Source organism: Oryx dammah, unplaced genomic scaffold, assembly GCF_014754425.2.
Source record: "Oryx dammah isolate SB20612 unplaced genomic scaffold, SCBI_Odam_1.1 HiC_scaffold_10, whole genome shotgun sequence".
Classification (NCBI taxonomy): domain Eukaryota; kingdom Metazoa; phylum Chordata; class Mammalia; order Artiodactyla; family Bovidae; genus Oryx; species Oryx dammah.
This window is the reverse complement of record NW_024070194.1, coordinates 39,442,126-39,456,116: the sequence shown is the minus strand read 5'-3', so window position 1 is coordinate 39,456,116 and position 13,991 is coordinate 39,442,126. Positions and strand designations below refer to the sequence as shown.

General features: G+C 37.5%; 1 long non-coding RNA gene across 1 annotated transcript in view; it reads left to right on the top strand.

The window, feature by feature from the left end:
* LOC120869464 overlaps nt 1-13,991 on the top strand; it is a 60,753-nt gene that overhangs the window by 37,104 nt on the left and 9,658 nt on the right. Inside the window, exon 2 of the long non-coding RNA XR_005722542.1 lies at nt 11,615-11,717. This is a non-coding gene — a long non-coding RNA (uncharacterized LOC120869464). The remainder of the gene's footprint in view (nt 1-11,614; nt 11,718-13,991) is intronic.

The window sequence follows — 13,991 nt, the reverse complement described above, 5'->3', positions numbered from 1 at the left end:
TATACACATCACTATATATAAAATAAATAACCAACAAGTACCTACTGTATAGCACAGGGAACTGCTCTACTCAACATTTTGTAATAACCTATCATGGAAAATAATCTGAAAAAGAATAAATATATCTGAATCACTTTGCTGAACACTTGAAACTACCACAACATTGTAAATCAACTAAACTTGAATCAAAATTTTAAAAAAATATGCCTCTTGCCTCCACCTCCTCCAGCATCTTTGTCAAGATTCTTGGGATTTAGAACAATAGGAAACTAACTGCAATTGTTGAGAACATATAAAATATGTCTTTTGATATGATGTGGAATTATATTTTTTATTTGTTTTTGGCTGTGTCTTAGTTGCCCCACACCTTGTGGGATTTTAGCTCCCAGACCAGAGATCAAACCTGAGTCCTCTGCATTTAAGGCAGAGTCTTAACCACTGGACCACCAGGGAAGTCCCAGGAATTGCATTTTTATGAAGAAAGGGAGCATTGTGAGTTTAAAATTTTATCGTTGTAATGACTATTTAAGTACATTTTTAACTTAGTGGACATAAATCCCAAATTATCAGTTCTCAAGAAAAGAAAATAATATATGTATATGTGTGTGTGTTTAATTTCCTTAATAATAAATAAAAGTGGTACAAAGAATTTTAAGCCAGATAGAAATAAAGGGTGATTTTGCAACTGGGGAGCTTATGACCTTAATATGTCACTGTTAATTAACCAAAAAAAGTCTTATAAGTTTTAGTTAAGTGGTTTCTGCTTATTCTTTTCAAATTTTATCATGGAGCTAACAGTGTCATTAATCATGTAATTTTAAGTGAGCATAAACTCAGAAACTTTGAGAATGAAAAATGAAGAGAAAATACCCCCAAATCCAATGGCAACAATGACTTCTACAAAAAAAATTTACTAGAAGGGAAGCCTTTACACATGCATATTGAAATTGACAATATGAGGCAATTTAGGGAGCTAAATTAAATCAACTTCATCAGTCTGCGAGAGTGAACCAACCGCTTTCTTTGACAATCCAGCTATTATTAAACCAGGCAGTGTACTCAGCCAGTTACCAGCTCAACTCTCAGAATGCTGATGACATGAGATAGAGAGAAAATGTATTCTGTGAGCATCAGAAATTCAAATTTAAATTCTTATGTATAATCGGGTAGCAACTCAAATATTCTAGTTACTTGATTATCAGAGGTGAAGGCAGTTCAAATGCCTTTTGGTATGTTTTATCAATTCACATAAATCTAGTACCCGCTTCCATCAATAAAAAAGGTGAAATCTCGAACCTAAACTATTGTTTTATCCTTCCTGTTACTATCACACAATTCAATAATGGGGAAAAACAGTAGACTTGGACTTTGGTTAAATGTAAATTTTGGGGATTATTTGACTTATTCATTGTATTTGTTTCATTCAAAGGGGAAAGAGTTGAAGATGGTAAATCTTAATTTCATGAGCTAATGCCAAATTACATTATCCTAACAATGGTAATAGAGGCAACTGATTACAAAGATGTCTTTTTGGCTGTGACTAAAAGGAACATTTCAATTCTAATTGTAGACAAATTAAATACACCAGGGATTTGGTACCTGACATTTCAGCCTGAAGAAGAAACAAAGTATGTATAATTTTCTCTTGGCAGACTAATTCTGAAGAGCTGTGTGTGTGCGTGCATGTGTGTGTGTGTGTATATGTCTGTTAAACAGGAGGTAAATGCCTTTAGAACATGAGATAAACATATAGCACAAAACTTTCCACTAAAAAAAAAAAGTGAACTGCAAAGGAAAGCCACATATTTAACTTTAGATTTTCTATTAGCCACATGAATGAAAGGGAAAAAGATAAATGGGTGATACGAATTTTAATGATAACATTTATTTAACCCAATATATCCAAAATAGAACATTTCAACAACCAACCAAAAAACCTTATGAGAAAATCCAGTGTGTGTTTTATACTTATTATTCAGTTTGGTCCAGCCCGTGTTTCTAGAGTTCATCAGGTAGTGGATGCCTGATTAAACGGCACAGGGACACAGGTGAGCAACTCTAGGCTTATTTGTGGCCTTGAAACCATCTCATCCTACACTCATCCCTGAACGAATCACCCAAATATTATCCCTTCTTTATTCCACCTGTCAAAAGCAGGATTACATTTCCAGCTATATAAAGCTGATTATGACCTAGAGCAATAGTAACAGTAAACCTTTGCAAGGTTTTCAAACCTGACCTATGATTATAATAGTTCTCCTAAGACCTGAGGAGCATTACTCATTACCAAATGTCTTTAATATTGCGATTAAAGTTTGTTTTTTAAGGCTGTGGGATATAATTGTTTTTTTTTTTTAAGGCTGTGGGGTATAACTTTGTCAGGAATAAACCCAATTAGCTTTTAGTTTTTGTTTTCTTTGTGACTATGCCATGTAGCATGTGGGATCTTAGGATCAAACTAGTGATCCCTGGAGTCTTAACCACTGGACCGCAAGGGAGTCCCATCGATTAGCTTTTAGAAAAATGTCAGATATTTGTTGTTTACCTCCAGTTCATTTCTGCATTGTTTTTTGCTGACAGAACACTGCTTAAGAATCTGTCTGCTGTGGAAGTGAATTTATCCCCTTCTTAGGGGTAAATCCTGTGATCCCCTGTGAGGTTGGGGTCCCCAGTGAAAAGGCTGAGAGGGGGAGTCCTGTCTCTGCAGGATTTATTGGGAAGGTCACTCTTGGTGAACCTCTCTCAGGCACTGATAAACAGGTGTGAGTCCCACAGGTGTAATTTGCTGAATGAGAGAGACAGATAGACAGACAGAAACACACACACACAGAGGACAGAAGGTAAACAAACTAGGGTACATAGTACTGATAGCATGTTCTGCAGCCTTGAAAATATCTAATTACAATGTGTTTTCAAAAGTGCCAGGTCTGTAAGAGACTAAAAAGGGATGAACAGGTGCTGGTGTAGCAAAGGCTTTTATTGTCATTTCCTTTGCTCTTATTAAAGCTGAACAATAGTCTTTAGCAGCATACCTGTAAGGCTGAGAATTTTAATCCCCTTTTAAGATGAGAAGAATGAATGAGAGGGAAATAGTTCAATCCTTTCAACAGATTAGTAGAGTAGATTAGAGAGCAGGTAAGTGAAATGGCTAGAATTACCTTGTAAGTCAGCGGCAGGACTTGAACTGTAGAGCCTGAGCAGGTATTTTTATCACTTGGGTACCAACCTCTGGGCTGTGAGCATCTACATTAATTGACAGAGACTCTAGCACGGGGATCAGACCAGGCCTTGGAGTCAAACACATCATATTTGTTTCCCTGCTATTCCAAAAAGTTTAACTTTTATATTTCAGGAAGGGATAAAATGGAGAAATAAGGTAAAATGCTGTAAACCTTTGTTTTTGTTTGTTTTGTTGCTTTTTTTAAAAAAGGTAAATATGTGCTCTGTTTTGTTGCCATGATGCTGGTCTTGGGTTTAACTCCTACTTGTTTCAGCAAAGATGGATTCTCCTCGCCAGGTTTATTACTTAAATAGTTATTCACTTGAGTAGCTGTGTTTCTGAAGCAATTTTGGTCATGTCACTGGACACGGTTCAAGTCAGACAGGCTGACGGGGGCCTTTCCATTTTCCTTACTTGGGTAATTGCTATTTCTACAAATGTCAAAAAGCACCATGTTTTCACAGAGCTGTGAACACTCTTGTCAATTCAAGGGCGGAAAATGTGCAAACTATTTCAACGCTTTATGGGTATTGATTTAAGAATAAACAATAGGAATCCATAGTTAATACTCAGGCCTCTCGCTTATAAATCCAGCGGCTATAAGCTGTAGACATCCATTAATCAGAAGGATCTAGAAAATGGCTAGGAGAGCATTGCCACCCTTCTTCCAGAGAAGAGTCAGGATTTCTTTTAATCGTTCATTATCAAGCCTGCCAAATCGTAAGAAAACAAGAAAATACCCTAAACAGAAGCCATATTTCTAGTGGGCTCCTGTGTTAACATTTTTTGCTCATAATGTGCTACTGTAATAAAGATTGAGTGGCAGTTATGTCCACAAGAGAATTATAATACAGGCTAGAAGCTGAGACTCAGTGGCTGTTGGTAGAGACGTGTATTTCTTTCTGTGGTTTAAGGCTCCAACCAGCCACTATTCAACCAGCAAAGACTTAAAGCAAAATACTGCTATGTCCTCACAAGGAATAGATTTCATTTCCCCTACTACTCAGGGGAAGATAAGAAACCCATCTTCCAGGCTAGAAGGGGAGGTGACCATTTCTGTGCACAGGCGTGGAGGGAGCTGGCTTGGAAGTTTTCACTCCTGGAAGGCAGGTGCCGGGCAGGCTCCATCATGGGCCACCCTGGTTCCTGCTTCCTGAAGGCAGGCACTGCAGCCTCTGCGATCTCCTAGGACCACTGATGACACCTGGAGCAAGGGGATGCTGCCCAGGTCAGGGCCAAGCCTGCCCAAGGCCTCATATCACCGAGGGAAACACATCATGGCTCAAAACAGAACACTTCCGATTACAGTAGGCAGACCTTTCGGTCTGGAGGTGACCTCTGCCCAGACCTCCCCATTTATGGGGAGCAAAGCCAGGCTCCACCTTCCCTGAGCCTGCAGGTTCCTCCAGTGAGGCTCATAACTTGGGATGTGCATCCTGAGGAGGTAGAAAAGCCCTGGAGAGCTGAATCCATTACCTCAGACTCCGATGCATGTGTGTGCTTTGTGTCCCTCCTGGTTTTGACAACTGAAGTGCAAACAAAATGATGCAGAACCTGGATCATTATTTTCATCAATCATAAAACCTATACTGGATTCCATCGCCTGGTCTGGTTCAGACTTTGCAGTAAAAATGAAGTAGGCGGAAATGAACTCTGCAGGAGAATCCACAAACCCCACCGTGTCTCTGGCTGTGGGGGGGGATGATTTAAAAAACAAAAAAGGTAGACAAAACTTCCTACTTTCTTCTATTGCTTGAAAGTCTTCACTGTCTTGCCCTATTGTTTCAAGCATAATGTACAGTGGAAATTTCATGATTTCCTGTAAAAGTAAATTTTACAGATTTTTCTGTGACATCTTGATCATGTCTATGACCCATTTTTCTACTGGTTTAATCTTCTCCTTCTTTATTAATTTTAAATAAGAGCATTAGCTCTTCACCTAAAAATTATATTGCATTTATTACAATTTTTGTTTCTCTTATGACTTTGTGATATTTTAATGTTAAAATGTTCTTATAATTTAAGTTATATATTTTGTCTATGGCATGTGTATTTATGTCAAGCTGAGAAAGTGCTTCACTCCGTCTTTTTATTTAGCGATAAATGATACTACATTTTCTTCTAAAACCTTTGTGGTTTTCTTTTTTAAAACTGTGCTACTTAATTTTCCTGAAATCTATTTTCATATAAAAAATGAACTAGAAATCCAATTATATGTTTTTTTTAAAGAAAAAGTGAGACTGTTTCTCAACCACATTTATTGAATATGGGATTCAATATAGGATAAATATGCACCTAAATAAATCCAATTGCTTACACTAAACACAACAGAAACATACTGTCAAGTGAAACCATGGAAATGGGGAAGGAGGAAAAATGATATAATTATGGGAACTTAAAGTGTTGTACTCAGAGAATATTATCGTTACTATTATATATTATTAATTAGTATTGAATGTTAATTTTTAAATGGGGAGCTGATAAATAGGAGGAGGATGAAGAGGTCATGGACTTTTTGTGAAGAGGTCAAAACAGGAGGTGAGAAGCCAGCCTTAAACCTCTAACGATAATTTCGGGTTAAAAGCTGTGTGTAAAAAATCCATTAAATCTATTGAATAAAAATATACAGGATCCTAGGGCTTCCCAGGTGACACTAGTGGTCAAGAACCCACCTGCTAATGCAGGGCATGTAAGAGCCATGGGTTAGATCCCTGGGTCAGGAAGCTCTTCTGGAAAAGGGAATGGCAACCCACTCCAGTATTCCTGCATGGACAATCCCATGGACAGAGGAGCCTGATGGCCTAGAGTCCACAGAGTCACAAAGAGTCAGACACGGCTGAAGCAACTGAGCACACATGTATACAGGATCCTGACAGTTTCAGGGTAGAAAAGAATGAAAATAATTTATTTCAAAAGAGTGAAAATAGAAAATTCAAATGGTTTTTAAAAGTTAAAACAACAGATAAGAAGATACATTGTATACCAGAGGAAAGTTTATTGGCTATTGGAAATATGCTGAGCTTTTAGTGCAGTGCCTGACTTGGATAAGTGCGCAAGAGGTAACTGACATTTTCATGGTTGCCGTTGTTACTGTTCAAAGGGTACACTTTTCAGCTTTATTTTTTAAATAAAATATTCACATTTGATTTATTAATTTATCGCTTGACAAACACTTTAATTGTACTATTTTGCTGTAATGAATAATGCTGTTTTGAATATCCGTGTATAAATTTTCACGTAGACATGTTTTCAGTTCTGTTGGGTATGTACCTAGGGGTGAAACTACTGGGCCATATGGTGACTCTGTTTAACTATCTGAAGAACTGAAAAGCTGTCTTTTCAAAACGACAGGACCATTTTACATTCCCATCAGCAATGTATGAAGTTTCAATTTCTTCATGTCCCTGCTAACATTTGTTACTGTCTTTTTTACTTATTATCTACTGATTGTGAAGCTTCCCTGGTGGCTCAGTGATAAAGAATATGCCTGACAATGCAGGGAATGAGGGTTCAATACCTGGGTTGGGAAGATCCTCTGGAGAAGGTCATGGCAGCCCACTCCAGTATTCTTGCTGGAGAATCCCATGGTCAGAGGAGCCTGGCAGGTTACAGACCACAGGGTCGCAAAGAGTCAGACATGACTGAGCAACTAAGCACAGTGAGTGTGAAGTAGTAGTTCACTGTGGTTTTGGTTTTCATTTCTCCAACAAATAATAATACTAAGTATGTTTTTGTCAGATGTTTATTGGTCATTTATATATTGACTTTTAAAAAAGTATTTTCAAATCCTTTGTCCATTTAAAAAATTGGGTTGTCTTTTTTACTGATAAATTATAATAGTTGCAAATTCTAAATTTATTAGTATTTCACCCCATTCTGTCAGTTGTCTTTTTGCTTCCTTGACAGTATTTCTGATGCACAAGCATTGTTAATTATTATGAAATCTAATTAATCTATTTTCCTTTTGTTGCTTGTGCTGTTGGTGTTGTATCTAAGATACCCTTGATTAATTCAAAGTCACAAAAATTTACATCTGTGCTTCCTTTTAAGAATTTTATAGCTTTAGCTCTTACATTTATGTCCTTGATTCATTTAAGGATTTTTTTTTTTAATATGGTGTGAGGCAAGGGTCCAATTTCATTATTTTACATGCGGATATCCATTTATTCCAGCACGGTTTGCTGGAGAGGCTCTTGTTTCCCTATTGAATTGTCTTGGCTCCCTTGTTGAAATTAACCATGAATGTAAAGATTTATTCACAGATTTGTGAGTCCATTCCGATTGTGTGTATGCATATCCTTTTGCCAGCTCCAACCTTCTTAATTGCTATAGTTTGAAATCAAGAAATGAGTTCTTCAACTTAGTTCTCCTTTTCCACCGTGGTTTTGGTTATTTGGGGTTCCTCATGTTTTCTTCACTTCATATTAATAAATGTTTTATTTGGATTATCTTTACCACCAAAGAAATAGATGTTCTCCAGTGGGAGGGATGTATGTAAATATCTCGCATTGTTTGAGACAATCTGAACTGATGCTTGGTATCTCAAGAAAATTAGAGATACCAAGGGAACATTTCATGCAAAGATATGCACAATGAAGGACAGAAATGGTATGCACCTAACAGAAGCAGAAGATATAGAGAAGAGGTGGCAAGAATACACAGGAAAACTATACAAAAAAGATCTTCACGACCCAGATAACCACGATGGTGTGATCACTCACCGAGAGCCAGACATTCTGGAATGTGAAGTCAAGTGGGCCTTAGGAAGAATCACTACAAACAAAGCTAGTGGAGGTGATGGAATTCCAGTTGAGCTGTTTCAAATCCTAAGAGATGATGCTGTGAAAGTGCTGCACTCAATATGCAAGCAAATTGAAAACTCAGCAGTGGCCATAGGACTGGAAAAGGTCAGTTTTCATTCTAATCCCAAAGAAAGGCAATGCCAAAGAATGCTCAAACTACCGCACAATTACACGCATCTCACAAGCTAGTAAAGTAATGCTCAAAATTCTCAAAGCCAGGCTTCAGCAATATGTGAACCATGAACTTACAGAAGTTCAAGCTGGATTTAGAAAAGGTAGAGGAACCAGAGATCAAATTGCTAACATCCGTTGGAACATCAAAAAAGCGAAAGTGTTCCAGAAAAATGTCTACTTCTGCTTTATTGATTATGCCAAAGCCTTTGACTGTGTGGATCATAATCACCTGTGGAAAATTCTGAAGTGAAGTGAAGTCACTCAGTCGTGTCCGACTCTTTGTGACCCCATGGACTGTAGCCTACCAGGCTCCTTAGTCCACGGAATTTTCCAAGCAAGAGTACTGGAGTGGGTTGCCATTTCCTTCTCGAGGGGATCTTCCTAACCCAGGGGTCGAACCTGGGTCTCCCACACTGCAGGCAGACGCTTTACCATCTGAGCCACCAGGGTGAAGGAGATGGGAATACCAGACCACCTGACCTGCCTCTTGAGAAATCTGTATGCAGATCAGGAAGCAACAGTTAGAACTGGACATGGAACAACAGACTGGTTCCAAATAGGAAAAGGAGTACGTCAAGACTGTATATCGTCACTCTGGTTATTTAACTTATAAGCAAAGTACATCATGCAAAATGCTGGGATGGATGAGGCACAAGCTGATATCAAGATTGCTGGGAGAAATATCAATAACCTCAGATATGCAGATGATACCACCCTTATGGCAGAAAGTGAAGAGGAACAAAGAGAAGAAGAAATAAACAGCTTCTTGAGGAAAGTGAAAGAGAAGAGTGAAAAAGTGGGCTTAAAACTCAACATTCAGAAAACTAAGGTCATGGCATCTGGTCCCATCACTTCATCGCAAATAGATGGGGAAACAGTGACAGACTTTACTTTTTTGGGCTCCTAAATCACTGTATATGGTGACTGCAGCCATGAAATTAAAAGACACTTGCTCCTTCAAAGAAAAGTTATGACTAACCTAGACAGTATATTAAAAAACAGAGACATTACTTTGCCAACAAAGGTCAGTCTAGTCAAAGCTATGGTTTTTCCAGTAGTCATGTATGGATGTGAGAGCTGGACTATAAAGAAAGCTGAGTGCCAAAGAATTGATGCTTTTGAACTGTGGTGTTGAAGAAGACTCTTGAGAGTTCCTTGGACTACAAGGAGATCTAACCAGTCCATCCTAAAGGAGATCAGTCCTGGGTGTTCATTGGAAGAACTGATTCTGAAGCTGAAACTCTAATACTTTGACCACCTGATGTGAATAACTGACTCATCTGAAAAGACCCTGATGCTGAGAAAGATTGAAGGCAGGAGGAGAAGGGGATGACAGAGGATGAGATGGTTGGATGGCATCACCAACTCAATGGACATGAGTTTGAGTAATCTCTGGGAGTTGGTGATGGACAGGGAGGCCTGGCATACCACAGTCCATGGGGTCACAGAGAGTTGGACATGACTGAGCAACTGAACGGACTGGCTGACTGATCTCACATTGTCTAAGACAATCTGCACTGATGCTCAGTATCTTAGTATAATTAAGTGTCTTCCTTTTTATCCCCAAGGAGTCCTATTTTGAAAAGCAAATACTTGGGCAACCTCGTTTTAGATCACATCGGAGCTACAGTTCTTTCAATATCCAAGTAGGGAACTGAGTACGTTAGAGAAGTAGGCAAAATCCATTATCCACTCCAATTCCATGGCTTTTGAATCTATCCTTACTTCAGCTTTTTGAGATAAACTTATCCATCATTTATAATGTCAAGTCATCTCTCATAGGATATCCTCTGGGTTAAAGTAAAAATCAATCTTTTCACTGAGTCTCTCTGTTAGGACAAAGCATGGAGAAAATGTTTATTTAATTTCTCATTTTTATCTCCCTAAGATTATTACATTTGGAAATGCTTTAGAAGGTGTGTTAGTTGCTTAGTTGCAACCCCATAGACTACAGCCCACCAGGCCTCTCTGTTCATGGGATTCTCCAGGCAAGAACACTCGAGCGGGTTGCCATTTCCTCCTCCAAAAGGAACTATAGAAAGAAAGAAAGAGAAGTCACTCAGTCGTGTCTGACTCTTTGTGACCCCATGGACTGCAGCCCACCAGGCTCCTCCATCCATGGAATTTTCCAGGCAAGAGTACTGAAGTGGGTTGCCATTTCCTTCCCCGTGCCTTAGAATAGTATTCATATTTAAATATTTTCTTATTATGGCCATAAGAATTTACATAAAATATTTACACTTAGCAAATAAGCTTTTTTAAATCATACTCAACAATGTGCTATGCTGTGCTTGGTTGCTTGGTCGTGTCTGACTCTTTGCTACCCCATGGACTGTAGCCCTCCAGGCGCTTCCTCCAGGGGATTCTCCAGGCAAGAATATTGGAGTAGGATTTCATGCCCTCCTCCAGGGGATCTTCCCAACCCAGGGATCAAACCCAGGTTTCTCACATTGCAGGTGGATTCTTTACCGACTGAGCCACCAGGGAGGCCCATACTCAACAATACCCAGCAATAAATAACACTCAATTAAATTTTAGCATTGCATTCATCAAGTATGATACAGTAACATAGTCAATAAAGATAAATTTGGCAAAGACTTTAACCATGTAATCGACCTTTTAAAGTGAGTAAAAAGGGTAGAAAACACCCAAGGCGAAGTATAAGAAGAGCAGTTTAATACTCTAGAGCAAATAAGATGAGGAATTTATAGCTACAGGAATTTGTGTATAGGTTGTTTGGTTTTACTTTTTACTTGGAAAATTAAAAATTATGGAGGCCTGGAAAAATATATGAATACATAGTTTTCTAGTCCAATAACTGTGAGAAGAATGTTCATGAAATAGAAATCAAGGAAGAAATATTTGAAATTTCTATTAAATGTTTTAATTGTATTGGGTTTTGGTTTCCTATCTGTCTTTGGACATTGACTTAGAGAAGCGTCCTTCAACATTAAAAAAAAAAAAAACAGCTAAATAAGAAGACATTATACAGCAACTTACCAGGGGCACTGGCGTGTCCTGTGATATGAAGAAATAAAAAAGTGAAAGTGAAAATTGTTCAGTTGTGTTGGACTCTTTGCAACCCCATGGACTATATATTCTTTACCAACTGAGCTATGAGGGAAGACCTTAGGTTAAATAATATTGAACCTGTTTTCCTGGGTGTGGAGGAAGAGAATTTATGAAATAAACAACCATCAATGCTGAGTACCTAAGGCACATTCAGTAAGATTTGGATTACTGTATTATTTTAAAACTCTAAAACTTATTTGCTTATTGCAAAAGTCTTGTTTTAGTTAAGGTGACAAGAGTTTTTATATGAAAGAGAAAAGATGAAGAAGGAGAAGAGAGAACGAGGATGCATGGCTATTTTGTGTCTTTTCTTTTCTATTGGGAATATTTTGCTTCTGTATTTCAGACAATTCACCAATGGATACTTAACAAGGTCAAGAATGAAAGGAACATAGGTGCCCACTGTTAGAGAAACCCGGAAGAAGCCTCAGGATCAAGTCATGAACTTAGTAAACACTTACATTTGCTTTTGAAGACTGTGTTAGTGAAAGTGTAAATTGAATATGTATTGAGTTCCACAGTTTTTCAAGTTAAAGGTCACTTCTAAAGCAGAAGATTTCTCCCTGACTCTCCCCACTCTACACACATTCTCTCTCTCTCTCCCTCCTGTAAGGTGACACTTGTAGAGAGACAAAAAGATTTAGTTTCCAGAATTTATGTCATGTACTGAATGTCTTAAAGAAATGCATTGCAGGCCATCTAATTTCACATCAGTGATGATATTAGGAAGAAATGGCAAAGACTGATAAGGATTGAAGGATGCTGTATAAATAACCTGACCTTAATTACCAAAGAGATATTATGAGGTCATTTATACAGTAGAATAAAAACTAGTGTAGTATACTGGGTTGGATAGAGTGTCTTGCTCACAAAGAAATAAAATTCACTTTATTACTATACGTATTTTGAGAAGTATGGCATTTCTCTTAAGTAAAATCTACCTCGCTCTAAAATATATCATTGACAAATTATTATTATATAGCTATGTATTTAGAATAAATGCCTATCTTGATCAAACTATAGAAACAACTCAACTAAAACAAAAATATTCTATTCAAGCAACCAAATGATCATTTATCCTATGTAAGCTGGTGCATAGAGACACAGTCATGTTAAAAGTGTAGCCCTTATCCACCTGCAATTAGCTTTGTGGTAAAAATGACATCCTACTCAGTTATTCATTCATGATGGAAAATGCACACAAAGAAATTTGGGAGCTAGAGATAGCTATTTCTTTTTATTACAGCACTTGAATCTATTGTTTAATTGTTAGATATAATACCATTCACTGCCCCTGGAAACAATGACAACTTTCTTTTCCACCTCTGCAATTGCCTCATGAATCAAAGAGCTCTGGTAGGCTGCAAAAGTAATAATAATAAAAATGCACCATAAATCTCTCCAAGCAATTATCATATTTCATGCCTTATTATTAAATGGAACTTTGAATTTTTCAACTTAGGTAGAATGATGATTTTATGTTGCATAAAATGTCTTTCATGCAAATGTATTGCAATATGATATTTGGGGGGAGAGCACAGGAATTCATAAGGGGACTCACCTCATTTGTGATAAAGAAGGCTGAAGGCAGGTGTGTATACTGGTCCTTCAGTATAGATTCCACCTACATTCCACTATGCCTGGGCAAGCAGTATTATCCCAAATAAGGCAAGTCCTTGACTTCCCCATTAGCTCGTCTAAACCACTCTCTTGGAGAAATGGATTCAGGACTGTTTCAGTATTCTGCATCAAGACTGAAAACAATGTGAAAATATACTGCTCATTTCCTTTTAATTTTAGCAACCCTAAGGTGATCCTTAAGAATCACAACTTGTAGAGAGGGAAAAATTACCCTTTCATGAAGCAAAATAAAACTTTTGACTGTTGATTTTGAAACACATCTTTCTTATGGGAAATTAGAGGGGGGACGTTGTGAGAGACAATAGACAGTGCTCTTAATAACATCATGAAGCAGCAGCAAGGTGGGCATCTATAGTAATAGATTGGTTCTTGCATTTTGAATAATTTCCCCTTGTATATATGATGCTTGCCAAAGTCTGAAAAGCACTGCAACAGATGTTAATAAATGCTTTTGGGTTGACTAAATTTAAAAAATTTTTGCATGATTATTCACACATGACAAATTAGAAACTGTATGAGATAACACTATATATATGGTCCCTTTTCTCTTAAGCATTGCAAATCTAAGACCAAATTCTGAAAACAAAATAACCAGTGGATGTCATATTTCAGTCTAGAGTAGATACATTTGAAGAATTCTAGACAAAGCTTTATACAAATAAAGATTCATAGTGTGTGAATCATGGTGTCTGCCAATATGCTACTTCATATTGACAACAAAAGTAATATCACAAAGGCTTTGGAATATCTTGAAGGGTGTTGTGAGTATTACTGCCCACTGAAATTGTGTGTGTGCTTGTGTGTGTGAGAAAGACAGACAGAATTAGAGACAGAGAGATGGAGAGAAAGAGAGAGACCTCCACCCTTAATAAACATATGCAGTCATCGTTATTTAGTTTATGGAAATCCATTCTTCTATTAGCATGGTAGAACTGAGACTCAAGTTTTGTATGAGGATAATTCTCATTATATTTAATGGGCAATTTTAAAGCTTGGAAAGTATCATTTAATGTTATAAAATTCCAATTAAATGACTTCAAAAGAGTTGTTATTCTTGTAAAATTGCTTGAAGGATATTGTGC